Source organism: Chelonia mydas, chromosome 1 (genome assembly GCF_015237465.2).
Source record: "Chelonia mydas isolate rCheMyd1 chromosome 1, rCheMyd1.pri.v2, whole genome shotgun sequence".
NCBI lineage: Eukaryota > Metazoa > Chordata > Testudines > Cheloniidae > Chelonia > Chelonia mydas.
In genome coordinates, this window is record NC_057849.1 from 20719023 (window position 1) to 20733030 (window position 14008).

Consider the following 14008-nt stretch of genomic DNA (forward strand, 5'->3'; position numbering starts at 1 on the left):
GGTACATCCAAAGGCAGGTGCTTCCATCCCAGGCCCTCATTCCTTGTATCCTGGACTACCTCCTGTATCTAAAGGACTAGCGTCTTGCGTTTGGTTCTCTCAAGGTCCACCTCGTAGCCATCTTGGCTTTTCATCCAGGCGATTCTGGTTGTTCAGTGTTTGCTAATCCCATTGTGGGTCATTTCCTGAAAGGCCTGGAGAAGACACATCCCCCAATAAAGCACCCCATCCTGGCTTGGGACCTTAACCTAGTCCTCTCCCGCCTCATGGGCCCTCCCTTTGAGCCTATAGCTTCCTGTTAACTTCTTTACCTTTCTTGGAAAGTAGCTTTTCTGGTGGCTATCACCTTGGCACGACAAGTGTCTGAGCTGTGGGCCCTCACCTCAGAGCCCCCATACATGATTTTTCATAAAGACAAGGTGCAACTTAGACCTCATCCAGCTTTCGTTCCCAAGGTGGTGTCCCATTTTCATATTAGCAGGACATCTTCCTGCCTGTCTTTTACCCAAAGCCACACAACAGCTCTCAAGAACAAAAGCTGCACTCGCTGGATGTCAGGAGAGCGCTTGCTTTCTACATCGAGCGAATAAGGCTGCTCCAAAAGACAACTCAGTTGTTTGTTGCAATAGCAGGATGGATGAAGGGATTACCAGTCTCATCCCAGTGGATCTCCTCCTGGATCACCACCTGTATCTGCACCTGTTATGACCTGGTGAAAGTTCCTCTGCCTGCTATTACAGCTCACTCTACGAGGGCACAGGCCTCGTCGGCAGCCTTTCTAGCCCAAGGAAATCTGCAGGGCCATGACGTGGTCTTCTGTGCATACTTTCACGTCGTACTACGCCATCATCCACCAATCCAGAAATGATGCGGCCTTCGGTAGAGTGGTACTATGCTCAGCAATACCTTGACTCTGACCCCACCTCCTAGGTAAGGCTTGGGAGTCACCTCACTGGAATTGATTATGAGCAAGCTCTCGAAGAAGAAAAAATGGTTACTCACCTTTTGTAACTGTTGTTCTTCGAGATGTGTTGCTCATATCTATTCCATTCCCCCCCACCTTCCCCTCTGTCAGAGTAGCTGGCAAGAAGGAACTGAAGGGGGGTTGGGCCAGCAGGGTCGTATATAGAGCGCCATACCAGCGCCACTCCCACGGGTCTCCACAGCCGGCCCGACTGGTAGCTGCTAAGAAAAAAGCTTCTGACAGCCATGCATGCAGCACACGCACACACCTAACTGGAATAGATATGAGCAACACATCTCGAAGAACAACAGTTACAAAAGGTGAGTAACCGTTTTATTCAACCGAAGAAGAAAGGCTTGTTTTCAGAAGAACCAAGCAAAAAGAAGAAAAAGCAAGCTGCTTTGCGGGGGTTAGAGCTTGTGACTCTAGATTTTAGCCCTCCTTGTTATGAAGAGTGTCCTAAGTAGCCCTTCCCAGGATTTTATTGCTTACCAACAGAAGAACCAGAAGAGTTCCAGAGGCCACCGTTGGTGGCCCCAATTGTTACTTCCACAGTAACAAAAACTATTGCACAAGGAAACTGAGGAGGTATAGAAGAAATGGTAGAGGAAAGACCATATACCCCTGAACAGGTTAGGGCTCCAGGGAAATCTATGGTTCTTTAAATAGAAATACAGTAGTTGGATGACTGGCAAAAACATCAGGAATGCCTGGATTAACAGGAAGTGCTCTCTCAGCATTAATAAAAGAATATATGAATTCAGATTATTTTTCTGGACTCCCCTATAAAATACAGGATGGAGGAAAGAGATATAGATAGAATAGAGGAAGAAATTCTGAAGTTTTTCTTTCCTGGAGAAGATCCAGTGGTATGGTTCCATAAGGAAAAGCAACAACAAAAGGAAAGGCCAGAACCATACATAGCTAGGAAAAGATTATTATATAAACATTCAGGAATCCCTCAAGGAGGTAGAGTAATATTATATGATGTCCCGTAATTCAAAAAAGCATTATTGTTAGGATTTAATCCAACAATAAGAAGGGCTACAATCTCTGATGATCCTATCCAGACTCCTCTGTGTGACATAGAAGAAAAGGGAAAAAGACTATATGAAATAGGAGGCAAACTTGTTTCCCTTTGTAAGGGGAAGAATGAAGGAGTATCAGTAATAACTTTCTCTAATAATGGTCCAGGAAGACAGGGAAATCAACAAAATAAAAGAGGACTGTAGCGGGGAAACTACCCCGCTCCTGCCCTGAAGGAGTTAAAGCAGCCCAGGAGAGGGCTATGAATGGGAAAAGCAGGCTGATTGGGAAAACAGCCACAGCTGTGGCCAGCTTAATCAGGGTCCAGCTGGCCCTTATAAGAGGGCTGTGGGCCAGAAGCAAAGAGACATACTCTCTCTAGCTTCCTAGAGAGAGAAGGACCTGGCTGCCTGGGAAGCTAAGGGTATCTAGGGTGGAGCAGTGCTGGGGAAGGGCAGAGGGAGCTGGGGAGCTCCAGCCAAGCAAACCCCCAGGCTGCAGGCCTAGTTAAGGACACACAAAAGGTACCAGCAGGGTACCTGAAGTGGAGCAGTACTGGGGAGGGGCAGAGGGAGCTGGGGAGCTCCAGCCTAGCAAAGCCCCAGGCTGCAGGCCTAGTGAAAGGCCTATGAAAGGGTACTGGGGCTGCAGAAGGGCAGTCCAGAGATAGGCAGAGGCAGCTGGTCCAACCCTCCCTTGCCAATGATGAGTGGTTCATAGACTGCAGTCTGCCCCAGGGAGCGGGGGCTAGATGGTGACTGGCAGTAGCCACCGAGGCAAGGTGGGGGTAGAGGGTTGGTGGATCCCCTGGATGGGGAGACTTGGATTGTGGGTTGCTGCTGGGGCCGAACCCTGATGAGGAGCGCACTGGGGTCTGGGAGGGACACGGGGGCCAGTGTCAGGTGAGACACCAGCCTGCAGAGGGCGCTCCTGGCCGGAAGAGCTAATTCCCAGGACGACCGACAGGAGCTGTCGCACCGGGGAGTCATCGCCCTGTGACAAGGACTAAGAAAAGAGAAAGATAAAAATAAAAAGTTTGTTTCTTATGAACAAAGAATCAATGATCCAGGAAGAAATTGGCTATGGAAAAGATTGCTGCAGCACGAATTTAAAGAACAAATTAATGGGTACTTACAGAAGAACTGCTTCAAAGATTAGCAAATCATGAAAAAAAGCATACCTATGGCCCCAACCAGTAGAGATCAGGTATAGGGAAGCCAAGTGCCTCCTATCTCCCCAATATCAGCAAGAGATCATGCTGATTTAGTGGCACATTTACAAACAGACAATTGGGGGAAACCCACTGTTCATGGGGAGTTTAATAAGGGAGCGTTTGGACAAAATATGTTGATAGATACAGGTGCTACATTTTCTTTAGTAAATACAAGGAATAAGAATTTATTTGGATCTCCTGTAATAATCAAGAAGCTCCAGGGATTTAATGAAGCAAAGTGTAAGGTACAGTTTAGTGTTCCAGTTTCTTTTCAATTAGGAACAAGACAAGGAAGAGAACAGTTTGGTTTAATGAATCTGGATGGCGATAGAATAATTGGGATTGATGTATTAAGCAAGCTCGGAGTGACAGTAGATTTGGTAAATAAGGTATTATGGGAAATACCTTCCAATAGGACCAGTATAGTAGATCAACCAATTGTTATTGAAGCAGGGTATAGATTAGCTACTATTAAGGCAACAGAAGAAATAAAATGGCCAAATTGGCCAATAGAAGTTTTAAAAATTGCACAAAAATATAAAGCGGTCTGGACTACTAATAAGGCAGAGTGTGGAAAGACAGAAGCAGAGGTACTAATTAATTGGACTGATCCCTCACCGCAAAGACAGTATAACTATCCCAAGGAAGCAGAACCTAGCTTGATGAAGACTATCCAAGGACTCTTGGAGCAGGGAGTCATAGTAGAACAACAAAGCATAAATAATGTTGCTATTTGGACAGTTTTAAAAGCAGATGGTAAAACCTGCAGGTTAACCATTGATCTAAGACCCCTTAATAAAGTAACCTCAATGACTGCCCCAGTAGTTGCAAAATGTCCTGAAGTAATTGCTTCCATTATGGGAGGAGCATGGTGGTTCACCGTCTTGGATCTGGCAAATGCGTTCTTTGCCATACCGTTACATCCAGACTCCTGGTATAAATTTGCCTTTACATTCCTGGGAAAACAGTTCTGTTTCACCAGAACCCTCCCAGGATTTCATAATAGCCCCACCATTTGCCATATGCATGTAAAGAAAATGTGGGATAAAATGCCTAATAAGGATAATATCATATCATATGTAGATGATATCCTTATTAGCACAAAAACAAAAGAGGAGAATTTGGAAATACTAGGTCAAGTATTAAAAAAAATAAAAGAAACGGGGTTCAAGATTAGTCCAGAGAAAGCTCAGATATGTCAGCAACAAGTTAATTATCTAGGAATAACGTTGGGACAAGAAGGGTGGACACCAGATAGGCAAAAGGTAGAATTTTTGCAAAAATTACCAGCTCCAACAGATATATCAATTTAAAGGTCATTCTTAGGGATGACTAATTTCTTGAGGGAGTTTATAGAAAACTATGCAGAAAAGGCCAGTCCGTTGTATCAATTGTTAAGAAAAGGTCACAAATGGAAAAGGGGTTTAGAACAACAGGAAGCATTTACTCATCTTAAAAGGGCATTAGCACAAGCCCCAGCTTTAGCATATCCAAAAGTAGGACAGCCTTTTGTATTGCAATTGGCTACTACAAATACTGGAATAAGTGCTATTTTAAGCCAAGACCATGGTACAGGCCTTCGACTGGTGGCATATGCATCTAAAATCTTAGATGGAGAAGAACAAGGATTTACTCCTTTTAAGAAGGAGGTATTGGCATTAATTTGGGCTTTACAATACTGTGAATATCGAGTAAGACTATCCCCAGTGCTTTTGAAAACATCCCGTTCACCTGTGAAATACGTGCTGACAGGGAAAATTAATGATGGGCATATTTCCAGTCCCAGATTAGCAAAATGGACGTTAGCCTTGTTAAATAAGAATATAGCCACAGAAAAGATTCCAAGTTTATCTCCTATTCCTTATGATCTTCTGATAGAAGGAGAACAGCATGAATGTCCTTTGCCAGAAACTCCTCCTGAGGGATCTGCCATGTTCCAAGGTGGAGCAATCTCAAGTGTGGTCACAGATACCATAAAAGTTACTTGGTTTGTGGATGGGTCTAGTTTTTATGAGAGAGGCAAGGCATATATGGGATATGCGGCCATAAGGATATCAGATGAGAAGGTTTCTGAAGGACAATGTTTACCGCACTTGGCACAAGCTGCTGAAATTGTAGCAGTAATGGTGGCGCTGGAGAATACACCAATAGATGTGACTGTGGCTATTTTCACAGACTGGGTATTAAGAGCTATAATAGGTTAGATGCCTCAATGGCAAAAGAGGGGTATGAAATCAGCAGATGGTGAACCTATAAGTCATGCTGAAAAATTGAAATTTATTTATGGGGATTGACACAAGAAAGAACACAACCTGTGTTAATGGGAAAAGTAAAGGCCCACAAGAAGAATGTTGAAGGGGCTCAGTGGAATAGGAAGGCAGATGAACAAACTAAGAAGGATGCCAACGAAGGGATGATATGGAAACCAAAGTTCCAGTTAGCACCTATAACAAAAATAGAATGAGAAAAGATAGAACAAACTAATCTAGCAGCCTTACAAAGGAAAGATTCTGAGATACAAAAATTGGTGTCAAAAGAGAAACACCAAGGATGGAAAATTTGGCAGCATGAAACAGGATTAGTATTAACTACTAAAACAGATAATATGTCTGTATGGGTAGTCTCAATGAAATAATCTCCTTAGTACATAATAATGGGCATATGGGAATAGATAAAACCCTTGATAAACTGCAAATGGCAGGTTGGTAGCCAAGTATGAGGGCGGATGTAGAGCAATATGTGAACAATTGTTTACCCTGTTTAGCTAATAATGCAGATACCAAAGTAGTAAAAGGACCATTCCATCAGAGAACAGAAGGCCCATGGGCAAGGTACAAATCAATTTTATTAGACCACTTGCAAAAACTGCAAGAGAAAATCAATATTGCCTTGTGATAATTGATCCTTTCACTAAATGGGTTGAAGCAATTCCTTCGAAAAATAATACAGCATTAACTACAGCTAGGGTTCTAGTGGATCAAGTTATTATAAGACGGGGGATCCCTATAGAAATAGTTTCTGATCAGGGACTTCATTTTATAGGAGAAATTACAAAGGGATTGTGTCAAGCTTTCAGTGTTAAACAGAGGCTACATATAGCTGGCCATCCTCAAAGCTCCAGGCGGGTAGAAAGAACGAACAGGACAATAAAAACTGCCCTAAGAAAAGTGGTAAACCAGCAAGGAAAAGATTGGGACCAAAAACTGCCTTTGATATTAATGGCTATTTGATAAAAGAAGTGGGCGGGGGGGGGGGGGAGGGGCGGAGGGCGGAGTTTCCTTTTATGGACAGCCAGTTAGCTACAAAATCCCTGTTAGTAGCTGTTCTCTACTTGCTTTACCTGTAAAGGGTTAAAAAAGCCCATAGATAAAAGGAAGGGAGTGGGCACCTGATCAAAAGAGCCAATGGGAGGGCTAGAACTTTTTAAAATTGGGAAAAACTTTCCCTTTGTCTGTCTGTCTGTCTGTTGTTAAGATAATGATAGCTAGATGGCTGGGTGTCCCTGCAGTGGCTGCATGCTGGAGACTGGACAAGATCCTGCTACTTATTTTTAGCTCATAGACTTCCTTGTTCAGCCCAGTGGGAGAGGATGGCATTAAAGGTCCTGGGCTGGAGCATTGCTAATGGTAGTGGTTTCATGTGTTCCATGGATCCATTGCTACGTGGCATGAAAAGAATCCCGAGTGAGTGAGTTACTGCAAGATTGTGTCTTTGGGAATCCAGTTCCTGTCCCTGTCTCCCTGGCTGACACATGAGTTTCTGAGAGGGGAGCCACTGGGTTGGTGAGTGGGCAGGATACACCCAGCTATTGCCTGACCAGATCCTTGTTGGAATCCCAGAAAATGGGTGGGGTTTGCCATCACAAGTCAGGAAGCAGAACACCCACCCACCCCCACCAGGGAACTATTGTCTTTGTGGTGAGGTCACATTGTCCTTGTCATGCTGCAGTTTGGATTCTCCTTGGAACAAACCCGTGCGCTTCAGTCGCCAGACCCAGTTACTAGAGAAATCATTAAGGGGAGGGGACTAGACCTTTGGTCTGTCAGCTCCAAAAGTCCCATGCCTCAAGCAACTACTTTCAGGAAGTATCTCTGCTGGAGGCAATCGAGGGTCCCCATTGTCACTGAGAGCTGCACTCCAGAGCATGCCTGCTCACCCACACAGATACATTCCCAGCACATCATGGCCCCTGCTGTGATTCCCCCTCCAGAAAGAGCCACTAGGCTTTTGATCCGTCAGTGCCTGCAACTGAGTCACCAGACAGAAATACCATTCCAGCCCAGGATTTGGAGCCTGGCTCTGGGCAGTCATCTAAAGACTCATGTTCTGTTGGTTTCAGGTCTTCGGAAATATCTTCTCGGAGGTACAGAGAAGATCATTCCTCAAAACAGCAACTCTGGCCATCTGCAACCCCCTGCTCCAGATCAGCCAGGCTGGGCTGGTCCTAACCTACTCCATTCTGGGGGAAGCCGATCAGCTGATGGGTGATGAGGTAAGCAGCTGGGTTAGGCTCAGGAGTTTGGGGGTGGGACCCACTGCCTTTCACCTTTAGGCTATGGAAAATCATTCCCATCCTAATGCCATTCAGTGGCTGGGCAGCAACAAGCTTGGTGGGGAATGAGAGTCAGAGCTGGTGCCATTGGGATGGGAGATGAATTCACCTCCACAAGCAGGATGGAGACAGCTTGTCCCTGAGCAGTTCAGAGCCAGCTCTTTAGCAAGGCTATTTAATTACAAGAGTTACACCACCAGGAGAAGCTGCCATTGCTCATGGTATGGGCAAGAGAATCCCCTAGTGATGTCTATGAGCCTTTCCTGCCCCAAAGGGCCTCAGCCCAGTTCCCAGTGGCCTAGTGTCCATGTCACCAGATACGCCATTTAGAGTTGCCCCTATCACTGGCAGCTTTGGGGGGCCAGGATGGTGCAGAGCTGGTACATTACCTTGGCCATGGCAAACTGACCGGGCAGGGGTGAGGCACGTGGGCTGGGGGAAATTGCTTTGCTGCTGCCCAGGCTGGACCTGCTCTGGGGAGAATTGGATGATTCCATCCGCAGGGGCTGTTGATCAGCCTCATTCACTAGGGCTGCCAACCTGCAGCTTCACCATTAGTCACTCAGGGTCACTTGGGGAAAGAGCTCAGCCTCCCCCATCCCATATTACTGCTGCCAGAAACCCTTCCACCCACTCTGCTAGAGCCCCATCCCTGCCATGACTTGGTTGAATGGATGGTGGAGGAGAGATTCTGATAACATGAGCTGAGTCCCCAGGTGGGTTTGGAGATGGAACACCTATCAGAGGGAGGCTGAGGAAATGGAAGCCGACGCTCACCCTACAATGAGGGGATGGGGGGAGGTTGTTTAGCACTGGAGGTCACTAGAGAGAAAGGCAAGAGTCCATCCCAGCAGTCAGGAGAGTATAGCTGCCCCAGAGACACGGGCAGATGCTGGGTGGAAATGCTGCTGGTTTCTATTGCCATTAATCCCTCCTGATTCTTAAGGGCATCCAAGTCTCTGACAGGGTCTTGTTCTCTTGCAGCAGGAGGATGTCACGGACAAGGTAATGTGCCAACTCCACACAATCCATTCCTTTTGCCAGATGCCTGAGGCGCTGCAAGGGCTGTGCCTCTTAGGATGCCTATGATGGGGTGTATAAACCCCACACTGGGCCAGGAGGGTTAGATAGCAGTCCTGGGCCGCTGTGATCTCACCCCATGGAACTACAGAACCTCCTCTAGCTGGACGAGGAGTGTGGTGAAGCAGAGAAACCACCCGTTAGCACAGAAGGAGTTAAGGAGAGCCTTTGGGCCCAGCTAGCCCCCTCTGTGATACCTGCAGCTAATGCCAGGCCTGGAGGGGAGAGAAAAAAAGAGAACCTGATTCAGTTTGGGGCTGACTTGTGAAGAGAGAGGAGCCAGCCTGCCAGCCAAGGCATCCACCAAGAACCCAGCACTGTCTTCCAGGTCAAAGGACATGGAGAAAGAGTCTTAGGAGCACCCAGCCTTAGAGGAACCTGGGTGACAGAAGCGCAGAGACCTGGTGGGTGTTCTGACCCTGCCAAAATTACAGTTGTCCCACCTGGAGGAACCTGGAACCTCAGCAGGATGCTGCACAGGGTCTATGAGGGATCATTCTAGAGACAAGCCACCACAGGCACTTGGACTATAGGGGCCATGCCCCAAACCGAAGGAGCAACAGCAGGAAGTAGCCCAGGGCAGCAAATGTAGACTCCCCCTTGGAAGGTCCCCTACTCCGGGGTTAATTTACACAGGGCCCTGGGCTGGGACATGCTGGAGTGTGACGGCCCGGGTCCCCTTACTGCCACCTGCTTAAAGACTGATTGTACACAGAAGCAGGAGGTCAAGCAGGAAGTCAAATATTGCAACTACTGGGTCAACTGGCTTTCCAAGGCCCCTGTTTACAAGGAGTTTAGAAGGGAGCCAGACACCTCAGAAGGGACCGAGACAGCAGAGAACGAGAGGCTTTACCTTGAGAACTCCTGAATAAGGATGCAGCAGAAGTCCTGGCTACAAGAAAGATTCTGCAAGCAGCAGCTACCCCAGGCCTGAGAGAAGGGACTATCCCTTCCCTAAGACTAGGGAACCCTGGGCTCTAACTTCTGGAGGATCACTGATGAGGCATTTGACGATATGCCGATTGGAGAGGGAGGGCCTGGGCTCCCCTACGAACCACCCTTTTTCGTGGAGGGGGGATAAAACCCTTTCCCCTCCTTTGGAGAGGAAGAGAGGATAGAGATGTTGTAAGCCCTGAGTCTACGGTGTGCCACTCACAGGCAACATGTGGGTTGAAGACTCTTCTGTGGGGATGTTGGACTGTATACACTGTACTGGACTCTTAACTCAGAAGGGGGTGAACTTCAATTGGTGAAGTGGCCCTGTGGGTCAAGTCACTGCCCATCAAAAGGTGGACTGCCACTGGAGTGATGGCTAGCAAGGGAGGCCAGAGACAGGACAGTTGATACCCAGTGATGTACCTACTAGGCGGTACCACACATAAACCCGGCCCTCATCACAGTTGGCAAAGAAAGCAGGCAACATCCCAGATCTGCTGATAGGCCTAAAAAAGAGAAAAAAGGCTAGATATGGTAAAAGTATTGAAGTGGCTGTTAGATAGTCAACAATAACCTGCAGCCCAATTGCAGCAACAACAGTATCAGCTGCTCCAACAAATGGCCAACCAGGAGCAACAACAGGAGATACTACAGTAGCAGCTCATTCAGGAATTGGCAGAGCAGCAATAAGAACAGCAACAATGCCTCATGCAACAAATAGTCACCCTCTGTGATGGGGTGTACTCTCCCCACACTGAACAGGGAAGGGTTAACCCCTCACTGTGGGCTGAGGAAGCCATGCCCTCTCACCCCTGCTGCGCATGCTCCAGTTGGAGCACTAGTATAAAAGGGAGCAGCTCAGTTCAGTCAGGGCTGAACATCAAGGGGGGTGGACACACATCGTTGACTCCAGCCCAGGAGCTGCAGAAGCCCGATTCCAGAAGCCAGGCCTGCTGAGATCCAGGCAGATACCTGGCTACCTGAAGATGCCCAAGAGAGGACGGAGCTGCTGAGAGCTGCGCAGGCCGAGGAACCCAGAGTCCCCGGAAACTCCCAGACTGCTGTATCGGAAGTAGACCAGAGGGACTATACATGGAAATGGTTATAGAACCAAAAGCTAAGTCAGCATGTTTTGGTAGGATCCCCGCTGACCCAGTGATGAGCAGCAGTGTGGAAATAAGGCTGGCAATACCATACCCTGCCACCCTTACTTCTGTGGTGCTGCTGCTGGTGATGCTGCTTTCAGAGCTGGGTGGCCAGCCAATGGCCACCGCGATCTGGCCACCAGCTCTAAGGCAACTCTGCCATCTGCAGCAGCCCGGAAGTAAAGATGGCAATACCATAGCATGCCACCTTTACTTCTGCGCTGCTGCTGGCTGCAGCACAGAAATAATGGGAGTAATATCATACCCTGACACCCTTATGTCTGCGCTGTTACCAACGGCAGCGCTGTCTTCAGAGCTGGGTGACCTGGCAGCGGCCACCACTATCTGGCCACCCAGCACGGAAGGCAGTTCTGCCATGAGCAGCAGCATGGAAGTAAGGGTGGCAATACTATACTATGCCACTCTTACTTTCATGCTGCTGGTGGCGGTGGCTCTGCCCTCAGAGCTGAGCAGCCATCCAGCTGTCACCACTCTCCAGTCATCCAGCTCTGAAGGCACCGCACAAGTAAGGGTGCCATGGCCCACCCTTACTTCTGTGCTGTTGCTGGCAGTGGCGCTGTCTTCAAAGCTAGGTGGCTGGAGAGCAGCAGCTGCTGGCTGGGACGTTTATGTCATTTGTGGGGTGGGAAGACTATTCTTTTAATCCCATTACGTTCCCATGGGGTGGCATGGTGGGATTAAATAAATAGTCCCAGGCAAGGCTCTAGTTGGGGCGCAAATATGCTTGCTCGTCCCGGGTGCTAAAATGTTTGGTTCCACACTGTTTGTTAGCACCATCCCTGATGGCGCTGGCAAAAGCCCAATATCATGGTCTTGGTGCCATGGCCAGGCCTGACTATGCATCAGTCAAGGTGGCCATTTTAGACATCTTTGACATCACAGCCAAAACCCAAGAGTGCTTTCACTGGGAGAAAGATCCACTGAGGTCCTGATCTTGAGCAGTGGCTCAGACCCTTTAGAAATGTTGATGACTCTGACTCGAACCTGAAAGGTGATCTGAGTGGATAAACCTCTTTTCTCTCCCTTAGACAGGAGGATAGAGACGTTGTAAACCCTGAGTGAAGGGTGTGGCACTCATAGGCGACATGTGGGTTGAAGACCCTTTCTTTTGTGGGGATGTTGGACTGTATACATTTTATTAACCCAGAAGTGGGCATACTTCAATTGGTGAAGTGGCCCTGTGGGTCAAGTCGTTACCTACCAAAAGCAGAACCACCACAGCACTGGAGTGATTGCTGGCGAGGAAGGCCAGAGATGGGGAGAGTTGATACCCAGTGATGTAACTACTAGGTGGCACTACACATAAGCCCAGCCCCCATCACAGTTTGGCAGAGAAAGCAGGCAACATCCTAGACCTGCTGTGAGACCTAAAAAGAGGTAAGGTAAAATTATTGAAGTGTCTATTGGACAGCCAACAACACCAGACAGCCTAACTGCAGCAACAACAGTACCAGCTGTTCCAAAAAATGGCCACCTAGGAGCAACAACAGGAGATACAACAACAGCAGCAACTCATTCAGGAGCTGGCAGTGCAGCAATAAGAACAGCAACAATGCCTTGTCCAACAAATAGTGACCCTCTTACAACTTCAGGAGTCAAATGTAAATCCTGCAGCAAGACCTTCAAACACCGCTCCAGCTCCAAGCATTCAAATAAAACTCACAAAGAAGAGGACTGAAGATGACCCAGAAGCCATCCTCATCACTAGGTTATCTTAGTCATCCTCATCACTTTGACTAGGTTGCCATAGCAGCACTGTCCATGTAAATTGGCCAAACCGGACAATAACTAAATGGACACAAACCAGACATCAGGAATAGTAACATACAAAAGCCAGTAGGAGAACACTTCAATCTCCCTGGACATTCTATAACAGATTTAAAAGTAGCCATCCATCAACAAAAAAACTTCAAAAACAGACTTCAAAGAGAAACTGCAGAACTAAAATTCATTTGCAAATTTAACACCATTAATTTGGGCTTGTATAGGGACTGGGAGTGGCTGGCTGGACATTCCATAACAGATTTAAAAGTTTTATATTTGTCAGAGTGAGATAAACTCTGATCTCATTTACACGCACCTCTCTGAGGAACTCTGCACAGGAACCAACCTGACACTATGTCGTGCTCCTGTACCAGACATGGGAGGGTCACAGAGCTTCTTTCTGAGCAAAATACTCACCAGGGCTGAGCTTAGCTTAAATAAGGTTTGTTACACACAGCACCACCCAGTGGTTCAACAGTATAATATAGTTTAGCATTCTATTACACAGCCCGCTCTACTCAAAATGGGAGACGCACACGCACACACACAAACATCTCTCCACATAGGGACTTCCCTACAGAGATCCCATGCCATATTGCTTCCCTAGTCATCCACTTACATACACCTCACTCAGTTTACAGAGATCCATCAGACAAACAGGTTTCAGAGTAGCAGCCGTGTTAGTCTGTATTCGCAAAAAGAAAAGGAGTACTTGTGGCACCTTAGAGACTAACCAATTTATTTGAGCATAAGCTTTCGTGAGCTACAGCTCACTTCATGCCAGACAGGCATGGATGCATCCAATGAAGTGACTGTAACTCACGAAAGCTTATGCTCAAATAAATTGGTTAGTCTCTAAGGTGCCACAAGTACTCCTTTTCTTTTTATCAAACAGGTCACCTTTAAAGAGACCTCCAACCACCTTTTCCCTCAGACACACCTGATATGTCTCTTTAGAGAGACCCACATCCATCCCCACAGTTACCACCCCACCCCACTCAAAGACACCTGTTACACACACAACTGACACTGCCCTCCTCCCCCACTCCCAGACCTCTAAGACCTACACCCTTCACAGGCACCCTGACACTGCCCTACTTCTCCCACAGACCCAATACCTAGACCCCCCAGACACTACCCTCTGTTCCCACTCACAGAGACCCCTGATGCTTACACCCGTCATAGACACACTGACAATGCCCTTCTCCCCACTTACAGACCCCCCACAGACACCATGAAACTGTGTTCCTTCCCAACTCACAGACCTGCGATCTAGACTCCCCAGACACCCTGACACTGCTCTCCTC

General features: G+C 47.5%; 1 protein-coding gene across 1 annotated transcript in view; it reads left to right on the forward strand.

Moving 5' to 3' along the window:
• Positions 1–2450: 2450 nt before the first annotated feature.
• The window catches only part of ANKRD42 (ankyrin repeat domain 42), a 46796-nt gene continuing 35238 nt past the window's right edge, over positions 2451–14008 (forward strand). Inside the window, exons 1-2 of the mRNA XM_043528296.1 lie at positions 2451–2514; positions 7543–7695. The gene's annotated coding sequence lies outside the window, so the exon portion shown is untranslated. The remainder of the gene's footprint in view (positions 2515–7542; positions 7696–14008) is intronic.